We start from the raw sequence: 8,356 nt of genomic DNA on the forward strand, positions 1-8,356 counted from the left end.
AAACCATCTTCCGCACCTTCTTTTGGATGCTGAGATACAAAACCATCTTCCACACCTTCTTTTGGCTGCTGAGACACAAAAACATCTTCCACACCTTCTTTTGGCTGCTGAGACACAAAAACATCTTCCATCCCTTCTTTTGGTTGCTGTGGTACAAAATGAACTGACTCACAATCTTGCCATTCAGGCCTGTACCAAGAATTGTCAATGTGTATACCCTCTGCCTTGTACATGGCACTATGCTCTGTCAGCCATCTTGCAGCGTCAAATATTTTTTTTGGCCTGACATTTTCAAAATGATAGGAAGACTTGTAGTGAATGCGCCGCTGAAGTTTCAATGCAACAGTTTCAGTGTCCTCAAAGCGACGTGGTAGTGACGTCACTGTAGCACAAACATCAACAGGCACATTCACTACATTTCCTCGAATGCCAAACTGGCGATCAACGCCTAGTTCACGAAGCTGCATGAATGGTATTCTAGAACAGACGCACCTTTCTTCAAGTGTGGTCAGTCCTTGAAGCTCTGGTGGAATGACAGGGAACTGCAGACCATTGGAAACAGCAAGATCAGGCAGGGTGTTGTTTTGAATATTTCGCAGGCAAGTTGAACACAACCACTCTGTGTCTGCAAAGCTTTTTGTGCCTCTCAAACAAAGTTCAATAAGTGGCTTTTTCACGCCTTTTTGTTCTAGCAGAGCTGGACTTGGAGCGACAGACACAGAGTGTTTGTAGAACATACCATTACAACATGTACATACAAAGACAGGGCCATGGTTAATGCAGGAATAAAATTTCTTTTTTGTTTCAATGAGAAGATGTTCTTCATCATGAACAACATACCTTGATGTCTTTGTTTTCCTTTTTTTCCTCATCAACTCTTTGGCCCTAAGTGCATTCATTCTTTGATAAAAGGGATCATTTCTACGTTTTGCTTTTCTTTCTCTGTCTTTTTGTGACTCCTTTTCCCTGTACATCTGATTTTCTCTCCTTTTCCTGATGCCGTCTTGCTCTTTATATCTTTCCTGCTGTCGGTAAGCCTCACTCATTCTTCTTTTCACTTTCCCTTCCTTCCCCTTCAAAGATTCTTTCTGACGATATTCCTGACTCATTCTTCTTCTGACTTTCCCTTCCTTCTCCTTCAAAGATTCTTTCTGGCGGTATTCCTGACTCATTCTTCTTCTGACTTTCCCTTCCTTCTCCTTCAAAGATTCTTTCTGGCGGTATTCCTGACTCATTCTTCTTCTGACTTTCCCTTCCTTCTCCTTCAAAGATTCTTTCTGACGATATTCCTGACTCATTCTTCTTCTGACTTTCCCTTCCTTCTCCTTCAAAGATTCTTTCTGACGATATTCCTGACTCATTCTTCTTCTGACTATTCCTTCCTTCTCCTTCAAAGCTTCTTTCTGACGGTATTCCCGACTCATTCTTCTTTTTACCTTCCCTTCCTTTTCAATCAGTGCTTCTTTCTGACGATAGGCCTGACTCTCTCTCATTCTTGATTTTTCTTCCCTTTCTTTTCTTGTTTCATTGCCTCTAAAATCAGCATCTTGCCTTTTTTTCTGAATGTACATTCTTTTCTTTTCTGCTCTGTCCCTTTTTTTCTTTTGCTGGTTTTGAAAAGCAATCTGCCTCTCCAATTCCTTGGCAAAAAGGAGTTCCTCGGGCCTGCAAGGCATATCTTGCAGACGCTGAGGTGGAGCGCAGGCAGCAGAGGGAGCATGCACGTCCAGCACGGTTTCGTAGTGGTTGTTGTTCAAGTGATTGATGTAAATCACTTTGCCACACGTTTGCAACCTTTTGGATATGACAGCTGGATCGTGCATGTGCCAGCCCCCTTTCCCCTGCAGTATGCGGTACACGCTGATCCTGGTAGACAGGAGAAAGGCTGCCACAAAAATCTCCACCTCTGTGGCCCACACCCCATTGTTTCTCATACGAGACTGCCAAAGATACGCCTCTGCAGACCCGCCATTCCAGAAAAACCTTTCAAAATCACTCCTGTACACAGAACATGCAATAAAGTCACACACACCTTGCCTAAACACAGCATGTGAATCTTCAGCACCTGTCACACAGCGACTCAAGGAACGAAAAAAGCAATTGCCATCACCTCCTGTGGACAGCACCACTTGTGGTGCACCAGCAGTAGGTTGGCAAGTTGCTGAAAAAAACATCTGCTGAAAAGATACATCTAACTGCTGGCACAAACGCATTTGCCACTGCAAATCAACACTTGTGAGTTTGAAAGCGCTGAAATGTTGAAAATCTCTTTTTACAAGAAGAACAAAAGGAACATTTGTGGTTGTCAAATGATGGCTGACTACTGTATTTCTTTTGGCATTTCTCACACTCCATGCTTCCAGACAAACAAATAATGTGGACAAAAAGTGAATGAACTGGAAGTCTCTTTTAAATAGTCTGCCTAGAAAAAAAAAATGACTGGTACAAATAGTGGCAACACTGACCACAAGAAAACATTCCCAAGAAAGCAGCACTAACAGAAACAAAATGACTGACAGGACATGCTGTGTGGCACTGAAAATGAAGCAGCGCTGGCAACGTCTGCAAATGTTATTTCAACAAAGAACAGAGAAGTTTTTTGTTGTTGTTTTTTCAAAGAGAAAAGGTAGTGAACTTCAACATGGAATAAAACAGCACTCTAATGTTAAATAAACAGAAATCTTTCAAATGGTAAATACTATCAAATAAAAAAAGGAAAAAGAAAAAAACAGAACAGCATTATTCAACACAACAACAAAACACAAGCAAAATGAAAAGTAACAGATGATGTGATTATCATGATAACAACTAGCCTAATAAGAATCAGTTTCTGTAAAAAAATTTAATAAAAAGACTGAAAAAGTATAGAGAAGCAGTTCAAGAAAATATTGTGAACATTTAAGTACAACACAGTGCTCTAAAATTATAGTAAAACTGAAATCTTTCAAAAGGATATGTCAACAAGAACTGAAGAAGACCAAACATGCACTACTGCAGACGGCATTGTGTCAAGACCAAGACCTGAACATAAATTGACTAGCAACTTCTCAACATACTGTGATTAATTATACATTACACTGCAAAAGGTTCAGTGTACATTTGACTAAATAATTCATACTTATTTCCTTGCAAACAAGTGATTTTTAATTGTTTTTCTTCAATTTTAAATGAAGCAGACGGCACTCAGTCTTGAATTACTGATTAACTCCCTTGATTGATTGTCTCTGCTAGCCAAGAGGAAATAAAAAAGGTAATGCATGTGTAGCCAAGACTGAGTCAAGCCAAGACCAAAACCTACTTGTTTTGAGTCCCTGATAGCCCACCTGTTTTTAGTTGGTTTTTTTATTTTAACTTTAGACAGCCGGTTTCTTTTCTGGTACTGAAAGCTCAGTGTCGGTAACATTATCAGAGTTGTCAACTGATACGGATTTTCCCGTATCCGTTACGTTTTTTTTCCAGATTTTCGGAACTGATACGGGAAATCGCCCTCAACACGGAAAAGCTTGCAATGACAAGCGATCGTCACTGTTACGTTCAGAATCGGGTCAGAAGTTAGGTCTCGATGGCGTGTACCTTCCGTTACTTGCATCAACACCATGTCAGTGACCTCTCACAACCCTAGTTCATACACAGTACACATTACAGTGGACAGCACACATAACACTTTTCCCAAGTGTGTTTTTTTCCCTACCTTACATTTTCCCTGCATGGGCGTGCTTGAGCTCCGTCCTACTTTGGTCAGGCTTATGCAACGTTACTTTTCGCTTGTCAGCTTTTTCATATAAAGAATCAGCTTTTAAAACAAATTAATACCAACAAAGAGTTTTTTATTTAGGATCTTGACATTGTATATACTTGTAGCCAGGTTCTTGTAAACTTTCTGTAAGTTATGATTTTAAAAACTGAACTTCTATTTATGTTTTTTACTACAACCCCATAAATTTCAAGGGGGGTAACTTTTTTCTACAAACCATACAATTTCAAGGGGGATAACTTTTTCTTTCCATTATTCTTATGAGAATATTTAACAACATAAAGCACATTGGTAAATAATAATTGAAGAAATTTTACAGATAACTACTGTCTTATCTACTATGTTCTGAATGTATTTCTTATTAAGTTTATTGTCTATATAAAAAGTGCACAAACACACACATAAAAGCAGGAACTTTTTTTTTTTTTTTTCAAAACAAGATTCTGAGCTGAAACACTGACACATGAAAAAGGAGAAGTGATAAGATCCTTTCATTATGTTCAGTAATGTTTTGTTAAAGTGGCTGTCCAGTGTAGCTATAAGGGATGTTTTGTTAAAGTGGCTGTCCAGTGTAGCTATAAGGGAAATATAAAGGGATCTCTGCTTTTTTCGTTTGTTTAATTAAATTACAAGCAGAGGCTCCAAAATGCATTAAAAGCAATAAACCAAAAACACAAATCAAGGTTCCTATCATGTTGTATGCGATAATGCCGTGCGCAGTGTATATTTTTTTGGTCTTGTGATACAGTTTGGTTTTTTTTGCAAGGTGTTGCCGAACAGAAAAGGCTAGTTATCTCCCTTGTTTTTCTGATAACGTTCGTAAAAGGCTACAGATGTAAATACTTTGATGTAAAGAATAATCCTACAAAGTTTCAATCACATCCGATGAACTTTGTCAAAGATATAAAATGTCTAATTTTTCCTTTGACGCTGACCTGTGACCTTGAAAAAGGTCAAAGGTCAACGAAACCATCGTTAAAGTGTAGAGGTCATTGGAGGTCACGACTAAACAAAATATGAGCCCGATCGCTTTGATAGTTTCCGAGAAAAGTCCAACGTTAAGGTGGTGTCTACGGACGGCCGGCCGGCCGGACGGCCGGCCGGACAGACTAACACTGACCGATTACATAGAGTCACTTTTTCTCAAGTGACTCAAAAATCAAATCCAACGAAATCACATCTAAAGTTTATGAGTGAGAACAAGTCGGAACACACAGCGAAAGTAACACCATTTTAGATAAGCAAACTTTGAACTCGTATATTGGCATACCATACCCCCTCCCCCTTTTGGGTGTAAAAAATTTGTTTTCTGGATCAAAATAATTTTGAGATTCAAATATTGGGATTGTGAAAAGTCTGACAATTCCTGAATGATTTTGTATGCCTCTCAGTTCAAGTGTACAAGTAACCAATTTTATTTTGTTCTTTCAGTTTCTTCTCCCCGTAACACAGATTGACAGTGGCAGCACACTGAGTGGAAATATTTAGATTCACTCATTCAAGTTGTGGTTTATCATTTATTAAGGTCTGTTTGAAAATGCCTGCATTGTGGTTTCCTTGCGGGCACAGGCGCGTAACCAAAATTGTATTTTGTGAGTATTTACTTTTAGTTGTTGCGTTTTCCTGCAGATCGCGCAGCCAAGAATCATAACACACTACCACATACATTATTATGTTCCTCTCTCACAGAACAATTACTCCCCCATGTCGCTTACTCGCCCCCTTTTTCCAAGAATGGCCTATTCATGTCGTTAGATCGGCAGAACACAGCAAGACTTCATTTTCATACTGGTGTGTGTGTACCTGTATGTATGTATGTATGGCTTTACGGGAAACTGTACCATTTTGATAATGATGGACTTGGGTTAACATGTTCGTGACTGAGAGAAAGAAAGAGAGAGAGGGAGAGAGAGAGAGAGAGAGAGAGAATAAATCCTTTGAGTAATATTTGTTTCTTTCCATACTTACCAAGAATAAACACTGAATAACCCCTAATCTCCTGGCAGAAACGCCAGTTTCCCAAAGAACTAAAATCCAAAGAGATTTTAGCCATAAGTCGCCGATTATGGTACATCTTGGTTATTGCGGTATACCGCGTAGAGAGAGAGAGAGAGAGAGAGAGAGAGAGAGATGAGATGAGATGGCCGTATAATTCTCGGCGTTCTGGCCATACTATGATGCTAGACATCGCCCCTACACCTGAACCTGAACCTGATCAACCAGGCGACCGGCGATTCAATGTCTGACTTTGATTTTGAACACGTCCCTTCACTCTTATCTCGCTTTTGTGTCCACACACTGAGATATTTTGCAACAAATCACAAGCAATCAACATTGACAACGACAGTTTCATAAAGAAGCGGAAAACGAACAAATTACATACCATTGCCGCCATGATTAGCTGGTGATAGAAGTTCATATCGAAAAGCGCTGGACATATCGGCTCGTATCGGTGTTCGTGGAGTGTGTTTTTTTTTTAAATATAAATGTAGAAGTTGAAAGGTTTGTGCGTGTCTGTGCACGGTGGAAGTCGGGGTTGGTTTTTTTTCATCGGCTGAAAAACGGCTTTTTCTGATTTCAAACAAACCATCTTGTGAATTGAACTTTGGCAAAAATCTGGTTGCAGTTCTTATCATTTCTTTTCATTTCACATTTGCTTAACGCCCAGTAAATCGCGAAGACTGTCTCAGGGCGTCCCCACGCTGCCCATTAAAAAAACAAAAATAACATTGGAGGCAAGTCACAAGCCTCATCGATGAACCACGTTTACAGGACATAAAATTGGGAGATGCTGGTAACGTTGAAGTAATTTCCTTAATTTTTCAAAACCAGGTTTAAAAAACAGTATAAAAAGAATGAAAATGTTAAAAATAACAATAGAAACAGGCATAAATTGCCAAATACTACCACCCTGTTGTAGAATAATTCTACAACATTGGCAACTAACCTCATCTCCCAATTCCCTAAACCTACACTATATAAATACAACATAAGTCTATACATGGCTCATACAACAAAGAGTAACATGCGTCTAATGGTAGTCGTCTGTCACAGCGAAGGGAGTAAGGAGAGTTGCAAAAGTGAAATACAGGTGACTGGACCAAGAAGACAGAAACCCCAAAATGATACAGAAAATAAAGAAAGGATACACCAACAACACCCCATCGGGGTACATGAGGTGACCCCGGGAACTAAAGGACAGACACCCCCGCAGGTTCCCCAGGCCGACCCTGAGGGGGGCAGTTCTTATCATAATGTGGAAAGAAAGAATCGATTTGGGGCGCACATTTCATTCACTGAACGACTTATTCAGATTGAGATCTAATCACGATCTATCAGTGATAAGCACACGAGGAAATAGTCAACGCCCCCTCCGTGAATGCCTTCAAGAACAGACTGGACAAACACTGGAATTACCTAGCCAGCAAATTCGACCCGGACTGCTATAAAGAAGATTAGCACCTAGGCTAGATACCACGCATGCCACCCTATAATTATCAGCATTTGCAATCCGTTTTTGACTGTAAAGCCCTGACTGCACTAGTGATGGACCGATGAACAGGCCAGGAAGGCCTCAACCATCGAACAAGTTCAAGTTCAAGTTCAGACTCAAATGCAGTTTAGCGCCCTGAACTTGGCACATCGATTTCATCCTGAATTTTCATTGCCACACTCATTGTTGATTCATGATGTGATCATGCAATGTACATTGGTTCTGCCGCTAAAAGTTGTGTATCAATGCATAAACAAATAGATAAATCCCTTTCTCACAAACTAAAGTAAACAAAAATAAGATAGTTAGATTGATGTCTGCCCTTTGTCACCACTGGCCACTGTACATGAGAATTACTTCGCAAATGAGGCATATTTCCTTTTGATTTAGACGTGAATGTTGCAACCAAAGTTCACAGTAAACATGAACATCCAGAAAAATTATCTGGATGAAAACGTCAGTGATGGACTCTGCATGTGAGCCCAAGTTCAAGTACGTGGCGGGAGAAAAGATTATCACATATCAGGCCAGATTTCCGATGAAAACGCTTCAAAATCATTGACCTTCGTCAGATCACAAACTTTTGCTGCAGGTGTGATAAATACTCCAACATAATCTGATTAAAAAACGTTAAAATATCGAAAAACTCACCCAAATGCAGGAGGTCGGTGTGGAAACGTCAGTCCACGATTTCAGTCCCGCAGACGGCGTGCTCTGTGACGTCACTGCATGGGTTTCGCGGTGGCTCACACTTTCACTTTGCGTGAAAAATATACCGAAATGGGTGTTTCTCTTTGATGAAAAGAAATAATCGACATTGATTCGTATGAACATGTGAGAGTTTATTTAAAAAACTTCCCTGTACACATTTTTTGAAACAATATTCCATATTCATTCAATAACTCAAGAAAAACTGACGGTCTCTCTAAGGTATCTTGGCGGCGACTGCGAGATATTCAGTTCCAACATTTATTTTGCTGTTTACTGCAGCGTATTCAAAGCAAACGAGTTCAATGCTTCTTTTGTGGGCTTCCGAGTCGATTGCAATGCCCGCTCATGGTAAAAACTCTTTAACGGGAGCGTACACACCGTGAAAACGCAAAGGAGAC

Source organism: Littorina saxatilis, linkage group LG8 (genome assembly GCF_037325665.1).
Source record: "Littorina saxatilis isolate snail1 linkage group LG8, US_GU_Lsax_2.0, whole genome shotgun sequence".
In the NCBI taxonomy this organism is placed as follows: Eukaryota; Metazoa; Mollusca; class Gastropoda; order Littorinimorpha; family Littorinidae; genus Littorina; species Littorina saxatilis.